Source organism: Galeopterus variegatus, unplaced genomic scaffold, assembly GCF_000696425.1.
Source record: "Galeopterus variegatus unplaced genomic scaffold, G_variegatus-3.0.2 Scaffold9832, whole genome shotgun sequence".
Taxonomy (NCBI): Eukaryota; Metazoa; Chordata; class Mammalia; order Dermoptera; family Cynocephalidae; genus Galeopterus; species Galeopterus variegatus.
This window is the reverse complement of record NW_007735943.1, coordinates 40385-59708: the sequence shown is the minus strand read 5'-3', so window position 1 is coordinate 59708 and position 19324 is coordinate 40385. Positions and strand designations below refer to the sequence as shown.

The window sequence follows — 19324 nt, the reverse complement described above, 5'->3', positions numbered from 1 at the left end:
TAGAGGAGTAGACAAATGATAGATGATGGATAGATACATAAACAGAAATAGATGATGCTACTTTGGTGGGCCAGAGAGGAAATATTTGAAAGCATAGGGATTTCCCGACATCCACTGGTATTACTGAAGGTAAATATTTTCTATTGATAAGTTTGAGGTATAACAAGTTTTCACTTAGAATTCATGAAGTCTGTGTTGTGTTCTAGTTCTACTTTGGTTAATCTTTCTTACGTGATTCTGCACTGACTTTTTTCCCCAATTCATTTAGTTTACTAAGTAATTCCTAAATAGTTTCCTAAAGGAATTTCATTAATTGTAGATTTTAATTAATGAAAATTATGTTCCTGGTTTTGTATCCCAATCATCATGTCAAGATGTTTATTATATAGCCTTCTATATAGCTTCTCTCCTAAAGGTTGTCATTGTCCCACCATGTATTTTAGGGGGAAAAGCTAGAAGTTTAATTATGTAGTTTTGGTTTGTATTTTTGTAGTTTTTGTTTTCTGTTTTGGGTTCTTGGTTTGGTTTGGTTTGGTTTGCTGGCTGGTACAGGGATTGAACGCTTGCAATTGATGTTATCAGCACCACACTCAAACCAACTGAGCAAACCAGCCAGCCCCTTTAATGATATTTTATAGAAGAGGTTCAAGTGAGTCTTGAAGCAATCATTATACATAGTATGGAGAACTATTATGTTGCATCATGTCATTTGTACTGGATTTTAATATCAATTCATCATCATCTTTTTAAATAGATGACCTAAATTTTAGTTATTTCATTTATTTGTCCATGTTGGTGCCCAGCACAAATCCTTTCTATTGGAATAGTGGAATGAAGCTAGTTTCCAGGTGATACCACAATCTTATTTTAGGCTCTTGCCTTGTCCTGCTTTCCTCGCTCCCTTCTTGTGAGAGCACCCTGTCAATAAATCATTCGCATAACAGTCCTATTTCAGACTCTGTTTCTCATCGCATAACAGTCCTATTTCAGACTCTGCTTCTTGAAAAGCCAATCTTAGGCATTTAGTTTCTTTTTAGGATATAATACCATATGTATTTAGTCCAGACTTCTCTTCCCAATTGTACTTTTCATTTTAAGATATAGGTGCTAAATTTCAATGAGAACACCAAATTCTAAAAATAAAGTATCCTTTCTCATTCCATTAATTGGTAATTAATTCTCTCTAGGTTATTTTTAGAGGACACACTGCTAAAATGAATAAAGAAAATCAGTCTGGAGTGTCAGAATTTGTGCTTCTGGGACTCTGCCACTCGTGGAATATACAGGTCTTACTCTTTGTGACATTTTTAATGCTTTACCTGACCATTATATCTGGAAATACTGTTATTGTGATCCTAATCATCACTGACCTTCATCTCCATTCCCCCATGTACTTTTTGTTGGCCAACCTTTCCTTTGTTGATATGTGGCTTTCCTCAGTCACCACTCCTCAGATGATCACAGACTTTCTGAGGGAAAACAAAACCATCTCCTTTGGAGGCTGCATGTGCCAGATCCTCTTTGCCCATTTCATTGCAGCCAGTGAGATGGTGCTACTTGTGATAATGGCCTATGATCGCTATGTGGCCATCTGCAAACCACTCCACTACTCAACCATTATGAGTCTTCAGAAGTGCATTGGGCTGGTGGTGACTTCCTGGGCCATTGGCTTTGTGCATGCTATGAGTGAAATAGTTGTGATTGTGCAGCTGCCTTTCTGTGGCCCTAGGGAAATAGACAGCTTCTTCTGTGATATACCACTGGTCATCAAGCTTGCCTGCATGGATATTAATGGGAAAAAGCAGGGGAAAAATAAAGAGAGGAAGAAATGAAAGTGATAAGCTATATAGGGATGAACAGTGGAGGTTACACTATTCTCGGTTTTCATAAAAACAACAGAAGTAAAAATATATGAGAACTTATTGATATGTCCCTTGGTTACCTCAGTTCAAGGACTAAACTTTATTTGTTAAATCATTATTAACTATTTGTGAAAAATTCTAAAATGTAATCTCCCTGAAGGTATGACCATGCCTTGCCTGGTTAATTCTTAAAACTCCAATACTTAGTGCAGTGGTTAATATGTAACAGACACTCAACAATTATATTTTGATTAATAAATATAGTTAATTGTTCTATTAAAACGCCCATAAAATTATTGGCCTAGGTACATTCAAGTATACTCTTTTGGCATATTTTGAAATATATTTCTAAAAACTTCAAACCATAAATAATACTTATTTTATTTCTTCCAAAATTATAAATTAAGCAGATTGAAACTGCGTGATAAGAATCAACAATAAAAGTCCTGACACAAAAAGATATATGCAGCTTTTATTTCTCTTGATATGGGAACATATTAATAAGGGCATAATAAAAATAATACAGTTATCATCCTTGACTGCCTTCTATGACATCATGTCATCATGTCATATGCATTACTTTAAATTCTTTCATTATTATCATGAAATTGTGAATGAGTAAACAAGACAGAAAGATGAACTAAATTTTCTCAAACACCTTTATTGTTTCTTTACTTAAAGGATTCAGAGATCAATTTGATTTCCAAGAGTGTTCATTTGTTAAGTGATACTGTACAATGAGATTAAAAATTTATTTCTGACACAGTGAAAGAGTAACTCATGCCAAGAATAAAATACCACAACATCTTTATTAATCTAAGAAAATAATACATAAATGTCGGAAATGCCAAAAGTTACAATCTAGTTTGATCATGCAGTACAAACTGTGAACATTTGTGATCATGCAGTCTAAATGGTAAACATAAGCATATGGCTGCATATAGATAGTGTTAAAGGAATAGCAGTCAACTAGCTGGTTGTCTCTGTCGTCAGCTGTAGCCTTAATTCATCCTCATGAATACACCAATTCAACCACTGCATTTCAATCACTGCATGTTTTGAATAACTTTTTCCTACCCAGAGTGCTGAATATCTTTATATGTCTATATGTCCTTACAAGGTAAACCTGAGTTTTAAGTACTGTTTGTACGGATATTTCATGAATATTCTGAAGGAATGTAAAACACAGCTTGTATTGTCTTGTATTATACCCTGTCCCAAAAATATTCAAGGAGTACATGCTCTCAATTCAGACATTTTAGTTACCTTCTGTCATGCTATCCAAGCTTACTATTTATATATTAATCAAACAGGCAGATTCTCCTTAATTCCCACTGCTTTCTATTAGAATCATATTCACAGATATTAATCTAAAAGAATTGTAGATATGGACTTTTCCCTGGACAAAAGTCAAATAGACAATAGCCAGTCTTAATTTACAACTTAATAAAAATACTGTTGTCTACTCTATTGGAAGCTCTCCTTCCTTAGGAACGAAGACCTCTCACCTAGCAAAGCTCTAAATTGTGGGGATGGGAAGGAAACATTTTGTAACTAGATAATTAGTTATAACAGTTAGAAGTGCTACTTCCACACTACAATCTTCATTTCTAAATCCAGGGAATGAAGATTCTGTCTCCTGCAAGAGCCACAAAGGAGACTTCAGTATACTATTCCACCACTTTATTAGACCAACTACTTATGAGTGATCATGTGTGTATTAAAAGAAGTTAATTCTACTGTCATGAGAGCATTGCTTCATTTGTTTTATTATAAAATAAATTCCTTGATTAAAAGCAATTTTGTACAGGATACCATGATGGTGAGTAATGCATCACTTAAATGTAAGGATCACAATGCAAGCTGAATTATGACGGTAGGGAAGAAAATCGTATTCAGATTATATGTTCACTCCAGTGACACAAAATTCTACTTCCTCCATGATGGAAGATTCCCAATATAATCAGCCTGTCACTATGTGGTCGATGGATCCCTACAGTATACTCGGCCGTATTAGTGGCTCAGACAGAATTGAAGAGGCTTGCCAGTACTAATAACCAGATCATACTTTGTGAGGAAATCCATGTTGTTTAGCAACATAAAACCACCTCTGATCATTCTGTGTAGGGATGTATTGGACAAGCACTGAGGTGGTTGAAAAAAGAGGCTAACATACATAGAACTTGTAATATGTCTACCTGATTACTAAATCTTCCTCTGTAGTGGATTTCGTCTGGTGCCCATTCAAATGGGAAACCTATATTTTGATTGTTTGTGCCCATTCTGAGATGTGTATGTGAATTCTTGCCCAGGCTTCTTTGCAACCAATCTTCCCATTTAATTTGTTCAAAACCCTGACCATCTAGCCAAACCATTAAGAACTGTTCAGTAACCAATAAAGATTCATGTTTTTAGCCAAACAAAGCGAACAAATGCATCACTTGTATTTCTTCCCAATGGGAGAATTTCTCCTCATCATTGACCTTCAGGATCACAATCATAATACTAACCATAAATAATACTTGACCATAACACTTCACTTAATTGGTGCAGTAAATCTTCTACTTCCAGTTGCTTCTAATTACTGCTCCTAATTTGCTATCCTGCAAAACCATCTGCACATGCAGACCTAAGTTTTTAATTATCAGTCCTCTGGTTTAAAGGAATTCCCACATAGTCATAGGTACGCATTGAGGGGTAGAAGGCAATTCACCAGTGGTAGTTGTTGAAGGAGTTGTGCCATAAATTAAGGCAACTTCTCTGTTCTGGACCTGCTAAGCTTGATCTGTTATGCACCATATTAACATGAAAATAAATGATTTTTTTTTTGCATCTCAATTTTATGGCTTGAAGAATGAGATGGTATCTAGTTCATGACGGGTAGCTTACATCACACAATCACTTGATGCACAAGTTAGGTATTGAGTATACCAAAGCCCAGGAGGCTGCTGACTATTGGATCTCCGAAAACTTATTGAGGTGGTTTATTGTCCACCATCTAGTTCAGATGAGTCTAAGGCCTCCAAAATACTTGCTTTTTCTTGATCATTGGGTCCAATTTTTATACCACATCAGGGTAGTGGATTAGTATGATGTTTTATAAAATGTCAAGGTGATCAATATTTCTGCAGAATATATTATGACAAATGGGTGAGTTTTAAGGTATGTTTAACTGTACATCAATATAGATTATATATACAAATATATAATTTTTTAAATATCTTAAGTATGCTAATTGTTCAAATAAGAGATGTATACCCTCAAGTAACAAAATACAAGTATACGGATACCTCTACAAGAAAATCATAAAACATTTTACCTTAAAACCAAAGGCAAACAAGGACACCACAAGAAAATAAGAATACAAGCCACTATCTCTGATGAAATAGATGCAAAAATTCTCAGCGAAATACTACCAAACAGAATTTGACAGCATATTAAAAGGATCATTTACCATGGTCAAGTGGCATTTATTCCAGGGATTCAAGGATGATTTAACATGCAAATCTATAGCTGTGATGCACACATTAACAGAATAAATACAAAAATTATATGATTATTTCAATAGATGAAGAAAAAGAATTTGAAAAAATTAAATATCGTAACATTTAAAAAACTACGTTTTTTTTTTTCTTTATTAAGAATATTCATGAGATACAAAGCTAATTGTTACCCCCGGTGCCCATGATTTGAGGGCCAGATTCATATTGGAGGCATACCCATTACCAGAAATTACTTTTGTACTCTGTGTCCCCACCTAATTATCCCCCAACCTCCTTATTCTTTCCCCTCTCCACCCCCACTATGCTTTGTAGCCCTAAGAATGTTCCCTCCCTCTGTAAGACCACTGTACTACTGTAGTCTTTCTTTCCTTCCTTCCTTTCTCTCTTAGCTCCCACATATGAGTGAACACGTGGTATTTATCCCTCAGTGCTTTGCTTATTTCACTCAACATAAGTTTCTCCAGGTTCATCCATGTTCTTGCAAATGGGAGTATTCATTCTTTTTTATGGCAGAATAGTATTCCGTAGTGTATATATACCACAGTTTACTTATCCAATCATCCACTGATGGACATTTAAGTTGGTTCCATATCTTGACTATTCTAAACGGAGCTGCGATGAATATGGGAGTGGAGGTATCTCTTCAACATGATGATTTCCACTCCTCTGGGTATATACCCAGAAGTGGGATTGCTGGTATGAAAGATCTATCTGTAGTTGTCTGAGAAAACTCCATACTGTTTTCTATAGTGGTTGTACTAATTTACAGTCCCATCAACAGTGCACGAGTGTTCCCTTCTCTCCACACCCTCACCAGCATTTGTTATTCACCATCTTTTTGATTATAACCAGTCTAACTGGAGTGAGGTGGTATCTCGAGTGGCTTTTGTATTTCCCTCATGACTAGTGATGTTGAACATTTTTGCATGTGTCTGTTGGCCATTTCTATGTCTTCCTTTGAAAAAAGTCTATTCAGCTCCTTTACCTATTTTTTAAATGGGTTACTTGTTTTTTTACTGTGCAATTGCTTGAGTTCCTCATATATTATAGATATTAATCCCTTGTTGGATGCATAGTTAGCAAAAATTTTCTCCCACTCTGTAGGTTGTTGTTTCACTCTGTTGATTGTTTCCTTTACTGTGCAGAAGCTTTTTAGTTTGAAATAGTCCCATTTGTTTATTTTTTCTTTTGTTGCTTGTGCTTTTGAGCTCATGTTCATAAAGCCTGTGCCCAGATCTATTTGCTGAAGTGTTTCACCTATATTTTCCCTTAGTAATTTTACAGTTTCAGATCTTATACTTAAGTCTTTAACCCATTTTGAGTTGATTTTAGTGTATGGTGACAGATGCATATCTAGTTTCATTCTTCTGCATATGGATATCAAGCTTTCCCAGCAACACTTGTTGAAGAGGCAGTCTTTTCCCCAACGTAGATGTTTGTTGCCTTTGTTCAATATCAGATGGCTATAAGCCTGAGGGGTGATGTCTGTCTTCTCAATTCTGTGCCACTGGTTTGAATGTCTATTTTTATACCAATACCATGCTTTTTTTGGTTACAACAACTTTGTAGTATATATAATTTGAAGTCCAGCAGTGTTATGACTTCAGCTTTATTTATTTGTTTTGCTCAGGATTGCTGTGGCTTTTGGGGGTCTTTTGTTTTTCCATATGAAAGGTAAAATTGTTTTTTCCATTTCTTTGAAGAATGTCATTGGTATTTTGATGGGGGTTGCATTGAATCTGTAGATCGCTTTGGGGAGTATAGACATTTTTGCAATGTTAATTCTTCTAATCCAAGAGCATGGGATATCTTTCCATCTTTTTGTGTCTTCTTTAATTTCTTTCAGAAGTGGTTTGTAGCTCTTATTGTAGAGGTCTTTTACCTCCTTGGGTAAATTGATCCCTAGGTATCTTATTTTTTGTGTGATAATTGTAAATGGGATTACTTTATTTCTCTTTTTGTTAATTCATTATTTGAGTAGATAAATGCTACTGATTTGGGGGCATTTACTTTGTATCCTGCAACATTACTGAAGTTATTAACCAGCTCTAGGAGTTTTTTGATAGTCTTTACATTTTTCTATATACAGTATCATGTCATCTGCAAATGAACAATGTTTGACTTCATCTTTCCCAATCTGGATTCCCTTTCTTTCTTTCCTTTCCTGATTGCTCTGGCTAGTACCTCTCATACTATGGTAAATAAAGTGGTGAGAGTGGGCATCCTTGTCTTGTTCCTGTCCTTAAGGGAAAAGTCTTCAATTATTCCCTATTCAGAATGATTCTGACAGTGGGCTTGTTGTAAATGGCTTTTATTGTGTTAAGATATTTTCCTTCTATACCTAATTTGTTGATAGTCTTTATCATAAAGAGATGTTGAAATTTTTCAAATGCTTTTTCTGCATCTATTGAGATAATCATATGGTCTTTGTCCTTGAGTTTGTTGATGTGATGTATCACATTTATTGACGTTCGTATGTTAAACCATCCTTGCCCCTGGGATGAATCCCACTTGATCATAGTGTATAATTTTTTTTAATATGTTGCTATATTCTTATTGCTAATACTTTGTTGAGGATTTTAGCATCTATGTTCATCAAGGATATTGGCCTATAATTTTCTGCCTTTGTTGTGTCTTTATCTGGGTTTAGTATCAGAGTTGCGTTGGACTCAAAGAATGAGTTTGGGAGAGTAGCGTCTGTTTCAATTGTTTGGAATAGTTTGAGGAGAATTGGTGTTAACTTATCATTAAAAGTTTGATAGAATTCAGCTGTAAAGCCATCCAGACCCAGACTTTTTTTGTTGAAACATTGCTAATTGCTGCTTCAGTCTCCTTGCTTGTTATTGGTCTGTTCATGTTTTCTGCCTCTTTTTGGTTCGGTCTTGGTAGTTTTATGTGTCTAGAAACTTATCCATATCTTCCAGATTTTCATATTTGTCGTCATACAGTTGTTTATAATAGTCTCTAACGATTCTTTGTTTTTCTGTGGTATCCATTGTAATGTCTCCCTTTTCATTTCTGATTTTTGTTATTTGAATCTTCTCTTTCTCTCTCTCTTTTTTTTGTTAACCTAGCTAATGGTGTGTCTATCTTATTTATCTTCTCGAAAAACCAACTTTTAGTTTTGTTGACCTTTTCTATTGCTTTTGGTGTCTCTCTTTCATTTATTACTGCCCTGATCTTAATTTTCTGTCTACTACCTTTAGGTTTGAATTGTTGTTGTTTTTCAAGTTCTTTGAGGCATAGTGTTAGGTCGTTTATGTGAAGCCTTTCCATTCTTAATGTGTTTAGAGCTATACATTTTCCTCTTAGTACTGTTTTTGCTGATCCCCATAAGTTTTAGTAAGTGGTGTTTTTGTTTTTATTTATTTCAAGTATTTCCTAAGTTACATTTTTATTTTCTCTTTGACCCAGTGGTTATAAGATTGTGCTATTTAATTTCCACTTATTTGTGAATTTTCACATTTTCTTGTTATTAATCATTTCTGATTTCATTCCGTTGTGGTCAGAAAAGATACTTGGTATGATCATCCTAAGCTTATCAAGACTTATTTTGTGACCTAATATGTCATCTATCCTGGAGAAAGTTCTGTGTGCTCTTGAAAGAACATGTATTGCTCTTCTGTTGGGCAGAAAGTTATGTAAATGTCTGTTAAATCCATTGGTCTGTAGTGTTGTTCAACTACACTGCTTCTTTATTGACTTTCCATCTGAATGTTCTATTACTGAAAGTGGGATATTGAAGTATCCTACTCTTATTGTATTACTATAAATTTTGCTTTTCAGATCTGTACATATTTACTTTGTATACTCAGGTACTCTGATGTTAGATGCATATACATTTATAACATTATAGTTTCCTGTTGAATAAATTCTTTTAACATTATGTAATGACCTTCTTTGTCTTCTGAGACAGTTTTTAACTTAAATTCTACTTTGTCTGATATAAGTGTAGCCACTCCTGCTTTCTTTTGATTACCATTTGCATGGAATATATTTTTTCATTATTTTCTTGTGAGCCCATGGATGTCTCTCAATCTAATGTGATCTTCCTGTCAACAGAACATAGTTGGATTTTATTTTCTATCATTAGTGAGTTTAGATTATATATATTTAAAGTAATTATTGATAAGGAAGGACTGACTATGCAATTTTGTTAACATTGTCTTGTGGTTTTTTCATCTTTTTCTCTCTGTCTTCATAGTGTACAATTGTGTGCGAGTGTATGTGTGTTGCTAGGTTTGATTTCTTACTCTTCTTCATTTGTGTAAATTTTATAGATATTTACTTTGTGGTTACTAAGAGGCTTATATAAAATGTATTAAACAGTCTATTTTAAACTATTAATAACTTTCCCTGCATGCAAGAACTCTCCATTTTTACCTGTTTTCACCCCACAATATATAATATTGATGTCAACATTTACCACTATTTATATTATATCATTAGCATAGTTTAGTTTTATTTGTTTTAATATTTTTCTTTAGCTATTATAATAAAATTATGATTGATTTAAACTCTACTATTATAGTAATATATCTTTTTTGTCTATACATTTACCTTTGCCAATGAGTTTCATGTATTATTTTGCTCTAGTGTTACTATTTAGTGTTATTTTGTTTCAACTTGAAGAACTCCCTTTAGCATACCATGTTTGGTATGGTATGGCAGTGACAAACTATTTCAGCTTTTATTTGTGTGAGAAAGTGTTTACTTCCCCTTCATTTCTGAAGGACAGCTTTACAATGTATAGCATGTTAAATATATTATCTTATTCCCTCATGGTCAGCAAGGGTTCTGATGAAAAATTGGCTGATAGTCTCATGAAGTTATCTTTGCATAAAACAAATTGTTTTATTTATTTATTCTTTCTTTGGCTTTCAAAATTCTTTCTTTGTCTTTAGCTTTTAACAATTTAGTATAATGTGTCTCAGTGTCAGAGTTCATATTATTTTCTGTCCTTCAGGATTCATGGATTATTTTTATAAATAAGCTTTCTGCCACTTTTGCTTTCTTCTTCTGGAACTTCTATAATGCATCTATTTCTCTGTTTGATGGTATCCTGTAAATCTATCCTGTAAATCCCTTAGGATATCTTCATTGTTTTCATTCCATTTTATTTTTACTCCTTAGAGTGTATGATTTCCAATCACATGTCTTCGAGTTCACTGATCTTTTATTTCACTTCACCTAGTCAACTGTGAATTCCTCTATTAAATTTTTTAGTTCAGTTATGGTATTTTTTGATTCCATACTATTAGCTGATTACTTTATCTTTTCTATCTTTGGTGAAATTCTCAGTTTCTTCATCATGCACTGCTTCCCCGAACTTGATGAGCATGTTTATGACAGCTCATTTGAATTCTCTGCTGAATAAATCATATATCTCCATTTTATTAAAGTCAGTATCTAAACATATATCTTGTTCTTTTCTTTGGAACATCTTTTCCTTTAGCTCTGTGTTAGTTTCTGTGTTTTTTAAGACAATTGTCTCTCCAAGTCTTGTCAGACTGGCTTTGTGTAGAAGATGAAGTGCAGCCCCATATTCTGGGTTCCTCTGAAAACTTTTCCTAAAATTTTCCATCCTCATACTGGCTTCCAAGAGATTAGGGTGTGCCTAGTTTTATCAGGAAGACCTCAATATTTCTGGAAGAAATTTCAGGCCGTGGCAGCAATTATAGTTATAGACAAAAGGAAGTAGGATAATAATCCCATGTATTCAAAAATAAAAACATGTAATCTGAACAACAAAATAATAGAAGATGTTTGGCATCACTCTAATGAATTGTGATAGTTGAGACTAAGATAAGTCTGTTTACTATGATCAAGTTATCCAATAATGCATTTCTGAAAATTTTCAAAATTTTCAGGGATCATTTCTTTATGCCCCATTGAGAAGAAATAAATATTTCCATTGAATGCAACAGAGCAAACCAAAGGTTTGTGGACATGAAAAATAACTGAAACAGAAGTAGCATAACAAACATAATCTACCATAAATGCACATATCTCAATGCTTAGACCATTTTCCCAGTCAAAAGACAACCACCTTAAAAAATAATTATGGTGCTGAGATAAGAGATTGCCTAGATCAGTCACAACTATCAAAGAATGAAAAAGAAGTCAAGTCACTCAGAAAAATTATTTTTTGCCCAAAAGCCAGTTATTTGACAATTCCAGAACAGAGACTCCTACCCACTACTGGAAGAGAAAGTGCAGAAACATGTCTATACATAGACCACAAATAAACAAACACATATTTGGTGGTGTTCAATAGTGCCCAGAAAAGTACCTTCAACAAAATTGTCATTCTGTATTTTGCCACATTACATTAAATTCCAGTACTTTTTGTCATTCTTTTAGTGTTAAGCCATTTCCTTTAAAAAAAAAAAAAAAACACTTTATTTATCTGCACTCCCATGTTCATCACAGCTCTACTTACAATAGCCAAGATAGAAAGCCAACCTAAATGTCCATCAATGGATGACTAGATAGGAGAATGTGGTATATACACACAATGGAATACTACTCAGCCATAAAAAAGAATGAAATTGTGCCATTCACAGCAACATGGATGAGTTTGGAGAAAATTATGTTAAGTGAAATAAGCAAGGCACAGAAAAAGAGATACCACATGCCCTCACCTGTAAGTGGGAGCTAAAAAAGAAAGAAAGACCACAATAAAATGTTGAGCTTTCATAAGGAGAGAATAGACCTGTAGTTTTAGAGATGGGAAAGCTTGGGGGTGGGGATTAGGGAGTAATTGGATAAGAGACACAAAGGATAATTATTATTTGTAATGGTGAACATGCTAATAATATTGATTTGATCAACACATACTATAAACAGCCAACTCTGTACCCCATAAAAATGTATAATAAAAAATTAATTAATTATTTTTTTTACCTTGAATATACATTATTTTTATTTATCAATGATACATAAATAAATATTAAAAAATATTTTTTAATGTTTTGTTTTGTTTTAATTGGTTATGAATATTCATGGGGTACAAAACAAATTGTCGCCACTTGTGCCTAAGACGTAATTAATAAATTTTTTAAAACACATTATTTAAATATATAAAAATATAAATGGTAACGTATTTGCTTTTTTTCAGTCATGAGTAAGTTTATTGACTCCTTTTTATTTTTATGGTAAGGCTGTGATCAAAGCCTTGATGTGCTTTGATATGTAAAGTCTAGGAATAGATTTGGGAAAGGAAACAGAAAGACAGGGGAAATGACCTAGGAGACAAGGATTTTATAGATTTCATAATTTTTGAAGACATGCTTAGATCATATTGTAATGAGATTTAAGAGCACTGGCCAAAAGTAGAAAACGACTTTGAGGAAAGTTCTATTGTTGTAACTGGAAAACAAGGTCTAACCATAAGTCACTCACACCTGGAGATTTTAGGATCTAGCTTCAGTTCCTGAACCATAGGCTCTGATACCTAGTATTATTCCATTCTAAAAGGAAACAATTATTTTCTCTGTTCCACACAAAGACATTAAAAATGTTCATAGAAGCTCAAGTCATAACTGCCAACACTCAAAACAACCCAAATGGATAAACAAGGTGTGATCTATCCATACATTGGACTACGCTGAGCAATAAAGAGGTATAAACTAGTAGGGAGACTTTTAAAATGGCTGTCTGAGGGCCGGCCCGGTGGCACACTCTGTAGAGTGCGGCGCTTGGGAGTGTGGCGGCGCTCCCGCCGAGGGTTCGGATCCCATATAGAGACCGGTCGATTCACTGGTTGAGCACGGTGCGGGCGCGACACCGAGGGTTGCGATCCCGTTGCCGGTTGTGGTATGGGCGCGACACTGAGGGTTGCGATCCCGTTACCGGTCAGGAAAAAAGACAAAAAAAAAAAAAAAAAAAAGAATAAAATGGCTGTCTGAGAAACTTGGAAAATCATATCCCCAGAAAAACAGCCATTAAAAATGGACAAAATTTTAGATAATAAAAGAAGAAGAAACCTTTTAACATCTCTGAAAAAATGACCAGAAAGCATACAACTATTTGAGAAACCCTTAGTAAATAAATGTACTGGATATCAGTAAGAACAGTGAGAGTTTGTGATGTTTAAGCCAGAATACGCTCATATTTTCCAAAGTTGTGCATTATGGAAGTTCTTTACTGCACAGGCAGGAAAGTAACTAATAACAGGTAGCTCCCAATCCCACTCCCAGTTCCAGCACTGGGATACAGAGATTCTGCTCCAGCTGGGGTCATCGCAGTGTATGATAACTGGTGGTTCCCGTCTCCCCTCTTGGCTTTGGTGCCATGTTGTAAAGGTCTCCTCTGGGTGAGCAAGACAGACTGGAGGCCCCAGCAGTTCCACAGCCCTGGTGGAGAAGGGTGATTTTATTTGAAGAACAACATGATCTATTGTTGAAAATAATCAAGATCACAGTGGGGACACCTCTAACAACCTTAAAAAAATAAAAAAGTATTAGAAAGGAGCACTGTGAATAATTAGAAGCCAACAATTAAAATCTTAAATGGAATGGACAAATGACTAGAAAAACATAAGAAGAAGTAGGAAATATGAGGAGACATATAAGAAGTAAATATATTGAAATAGTAATTTTAAAACTTACACAAAGAAAATTCGAGGCTCTGATGACTTCACTGGTCAATCCTACAAAACATTTAAAGAAATAATATCAATACTTTATAAAGACTTTCCTCCAGAAAATAGAGAAATAGGGAATATTTTCCAACTTATTCTGAGGGAACAGTTTTGCTCTGATACCAAAGCCAAACGAAGGTAACACAAGAAAAATACAGACCAACATCCTCAAAGATACAGACCCAACTGTATACCTACCAGAAACACATTTTAATTATAAAGACACAGATAGAATAAAAATAAAAGAATGGTACTCACTCATAAGTGGGAGCTAAGAGAGAAAAAAGGAAGGAAGACCACAGTGGTGTGTTGGACTCGCAGAGGGAGAGAGCACAGCTAGGGATACAAAGTGGAGTGGGGGGAAAGGGGATGGGGAGGGAGGGCAAGGACAATTGGGGGGGGACATGGGGTATAATTGCAATTTGTGGTAATGGACCTGCTGCCAGTATGGATCTGGCCATCACATCTTGGGCACGAGTGGTGAGTCAGCTTTGTACCACATGAATATTCACAACCAATAAAGATAAATAAATGAAATAAAATAAAAGAAAGGATGAAAATAACTAGGTCAGGGACTGACACTACGTATAGAACCAGTTGTTAAAAACTTATTCTGGAAATATTTGTCTTGATAATAAATTATGTCTCAAAATAAATTTCCGGTTGGTCAAGTTTCTCAGGGGACATAAATCTGTTAGGCATAATATGAGAATATTATCTTTATTAGTTAAGTAAATCTCCTCCATACGGAGCATATGCACTGTATGCTAACTCTTAGCATACAGCTAGAAGTAAAAAGGATTACATATACAGTGAGAAGTGATACCACTATAGAAATAGGATTAAAACTCATAACCAGAGGAGAAAAGGAAGATGGAATGGACTAGTGGAAGGAATTTGGACTTCCTTCCTGTGCACCTCACCCAGGATATATCTCTGGCAATCTATTAAATTCTCGGAGGACAAGATTCCCCTTCTAAAAAAATAAATTTTAAGAATCTCAAAGAGTTTTAGGGTTATTGTTATAGAAAAGAACCTTTATGATTTGAATCTAGAAAAGGATAAAAAATTTGTTGCTATATTTTATATATTTTTAATTGACAACTAATAATTGTGTATATTTATAGGATACAAGCTGATGTTTTGATATATGTTTACAATGAGGAATGATTAAATCAACTATTTAACATATCCATCACCTCACTTATTATTACTTGTGATGAGACCTTTGAAATTTGCACTCTTAGAAATTTTAAATTATATAATACATTTTTATTAACAGGTCCATGCTGCGCAGTAAATCAATAAACCTAATTCTTCCTGTTTAACTGAAGCTTTGTACACTTTGACAAACATCTTCCCATCCCCCCTCCCACTTCAACCTCTGGTAACTACCATTCTACTCTCTGTATCTGTGAGTTAGGCACTTTAAATTCCAAATATAAGTAAGATTGTGCAGTATGTGTCTTTTTGTGCCTGGAGGACATTATGTTTCTTTATTTTACATCTCCTGAAAGAACGATTCAGTTTGTCTACTTTCCCTAACTTTTCAATTTCACCAATCTCAGAATTATTATTACCCCAGTTGGTGAAAATTATCGCTGAATTGAAAGATAACAATTGCAAAGTTGCTTTAATAGAGCGTCCTATTGTTTTTTGTAGGTCCTCTTAAATTAGTAATAACTCCTCCTGGGCAAGAGCAAAAGTATAGGATGAAAAGTTGTTTGTTATGTTCCTGGAATGGCAGCAGCATGTGTGTTATGTCCTCTGCGTCTGTACGTCCTATAGGGTTGCTTAGTATATGTATGTTAATTTGGAAAAAATGTAAGTAGTAGGTATTTTAAAGAAAGGTGATTGTGTATATTTTGCTTACACAAAGTACGTGGCTGTACATTTAAAAAATTGCGAATAGACTTGGGAAACTACTCCTTTAACAACCACATTAAATAACAGAGAGGGAAAATAGCTAATATTTATTAACATTCCGAGTACCAGAAAAGTTTAAGTGCTTCCTGTATATTTTCTGATTTATTCTCGCAACACAACAAGTAGATTGTGTGTCCTCTTTTTACAGTTGAGGAAATGAAAACAGAACTATGTTTAGATCAAGGTCACAGGTCAACAAGTAATAGAGTGAGATTTCAGATTAGATCTGACTAATTAAAAAATCTATGGCTATTCTACTAATTTTTCTAAATATGGGATTAATATTGAGTAATATAATTACTCCCTAAATATTATAAAATATTAGCAATTTTTTAAAATGATAAAAATGTAGCATGATTTCTTATTGATGAGTTGGTACCTAGGAATGTACATGTTCATCTTTTTAGCAAATTCTTCTCTGAAATGCAGCTGAAATCCTGCTTTTGCTATTAGCCACCTTCTCTATCACTTATTCCAACAGGTATAGAACCAGTTGTTAAAAACTTATTCTGGAAATATTTGTCTTGATAATAAATTATGTCTCAAAATAAATTTCCGGTTGGTCAAGTTTCTCAGGGGACATAAATCTGTTAGGCATAATATGAGAATATTATCTTTATTAGTTAAGTAAATCTCCTCCATACGGAGCATATGTTTATTTGTAATTTGAGACTACTGTCCTATGTCTCCTTCTCCACAGCAAACATGTGCTTTACCTAGTCTCTTTAGGAGAATTTCTTTCTTTCTATCCTTAATCTATGCTTCTGAGTTCTAGTGCCCACAATGTGGTGATGGTTTTTATTGTTCACCTGCTCTCACTGGTAAGATTTCAAAGAGTAAAAAAAAGATGAGAATTAAAAATAACTGAAATAATGTCAGGCGTTATAAATAATAAAGGGGGAAGAAAAATGGGCAATTATCTTTCCAATATCCAGCTTGAGAAGAGTTCTCAATTTATTTAGGGATCAATATGAGCAATATCATTACTGTATTTGGAGGTGAATAATTGATGATCACTGAAGTTTTAACTTCATGTACACTCAGCACTGACAGTCAAAGATGTACTTTTCTACATCTGTAATTTATTCTTATCTTAAAAAATTTGATCTTATCTTAGATTATTGATAGGTAGGTAGGTAGATAGCTAAGATAGATAGATAATAGATAGATAACTTTTGTAACTTTGATGGTCAGGAGATGCTAATATTTAGATTTCCCAGCATATAATTGAAGGTAAATATTTTCCACTGATACGCTTGAGTTATATTAGGAGCTTCCGTTCAGAGTTCATGAAGTCAGAATTTGAGTCTGACTTGCCTTCCACTTTGGTTAATCTTGTTCTTAATGACTCTCCACAGATTTTTTAATCAATTCTATTTAATTGCAGATTTTAATTAATGAAATCTATGTGCCTGGTTCTGTATCCAAGTCATCATACCAGATATTTATTATATGACCTTCTATGTAGTTTCTCTCAAAAAGATTGCTCCAACATACATTATAGAGTGATAAGCTAAAAAAATAGTTTTGTGATTTCTTATAGAATAGGTATGGAGAAACCAATGTTGCACCACGTCATCTGTACTAAATTTCGATATCACTTTGCTGTAATGTTTCTAAGTATATGACCTAAATTTTAATGATTTAGTATAATGGTTGTTGGTGGTGCCCTAGTAATATCCTTTTTACTGGACGAGTGGAATGAAGCTGGTTTTTAGGTGATACCACTATCTTTCGTTTTTATAGTAGGTTAATCTTTTATTCTAATTTTGCTTGAATAAGAACAAAATAAAATTAAATACAAAGGTGCCTTAGTGATTCAGTCACAGGGTTCCTCTAAGTCTGTGCTGGTGTTCTTCCTCTCTTGCTTGGATAGCTCTTTCATGGTCTCTATCTCCGCAGCAGTTAACTTGGGGGTGGCGCCACACTGTCACACTCAAATTCTTCAAGTGTAATGGGTCGAAGTTCATCTTTTGGTGTCTCTTCTATTGGTTTGTTTGTTCCTTTTACAGTGGGCTTTGGCTTCACTTCATGGGTGAGATGCTGACCCACAGTTGTGGGCAGGAGGCAGGGCAGAGCGGGGCATCCCAAAGCCCCAGCCTCAGGACCCCCTCTCTTATTATCCTTTTACCTTGTTGTCCTGCTTTCCCCATTTCCTTCTTATGAGAGCACCTTCTCAGTAAATTATTTGCACAGCAATCCTATGCCAGGCTCTGTTTCTTAAAAGAACAGTTTTAGGCACTTAGCTACTCTTTGGACATAATGTTTTTATAGTAGGTTAATCTTTTATTCTAATTTTGCTTGAATAAGAACAAAATAAAATTAAATACAAACGTGCCTTAGTGATTCAGTCACAGGGTTCCTCTAAGTCTGTGCTGGTGTTCTTCCTCTCTTGCTTGGATAGCTCTTTCATGGTCTCTGTCTCTGCAGCAGTTAACTTGGGGGTGGCGCCACACTGTCACACTCAAATTCTTCAAGTGTAATGGGTCGAAGTTCATCTTTGGGTGTCTCTTCTATTGGTTTGTTTGTTCCTTTTACAGTGGGCTTTGGCTTCACTTCATGGGTGAGATGCTGACCCACAGTTGTGGGCAGGAGGCAGGGCAGAGCGGGGCATCCCAAAGCCCCAGCCTCAGGACCCCCTCTCTTATTATCCTTTTACCTTGTTGTCCTGCTTTCCCCATTTCCTTCTTATGAGAGCACCTTCTCAGTAAATTATTTGCACAGCAATCCTATGCCAGGCTCTGTTTCTTAAAAGAACAGTTTTAGGCACTTAGCTACTCTTTGGACATAATTCCTGTATTAGTCCATTTATGTTGCTTATAACAAAATACCTGAGACTGGGTGATTTATAAAGAAAATAAAATTTATTGCTTACAATTTCTGAGACTGGGAAGTCCAAAGTCCATCTGTTGGTGGCAACAGTGACCCAGAGGTCTCACATTGCAAGATGGTGGAAGCAGAGAGAGAGACAGGCAGACTCTCCTCTACTTTTAAAGCCCTCAGAACCATGCCCCTGAACACCATTTTTAACCCATTCACTATTGCATGGTCCTACAATCCAATCTCCTCTTCAAGGCTCCACCTTTCAATTACCATAATAGGATTTCCTACCCTCGTAACAGCCACAGTGGGGACTAAGTTTCTAATACATAAACATTGGAGGACACAATTCGAGCTTCAGGGAGTTTTGAGAGGACATCATTCAATCCACTACAATACCAAACATATTTGGCCAATACTGCTCTTTTCAATTATACTTTTCACTTTCAGATATAGATGCTGAATTTAAATGTAAACATCAAATTCTAAAAATTAAATATCCTTTTACATTCCACTAACTGACGATCTATCCTTATCTCTAGGTTATTTTAGAGGTCACACTAAATAAA

General features: G+C 34.8%; 1 pseudogene; it reads left to right on the top strand.

Annotated features, from left to right (window-relative positions):
* The first annotated feature begins 1214 nt into the window (after window positions 1-1214).
* On the top strand, window positions 1215-8268 carry LOC103609593 (annotated as a pseudogene).
* Window positions 8269-19324: the final 11056 nt, after the last annotated feature.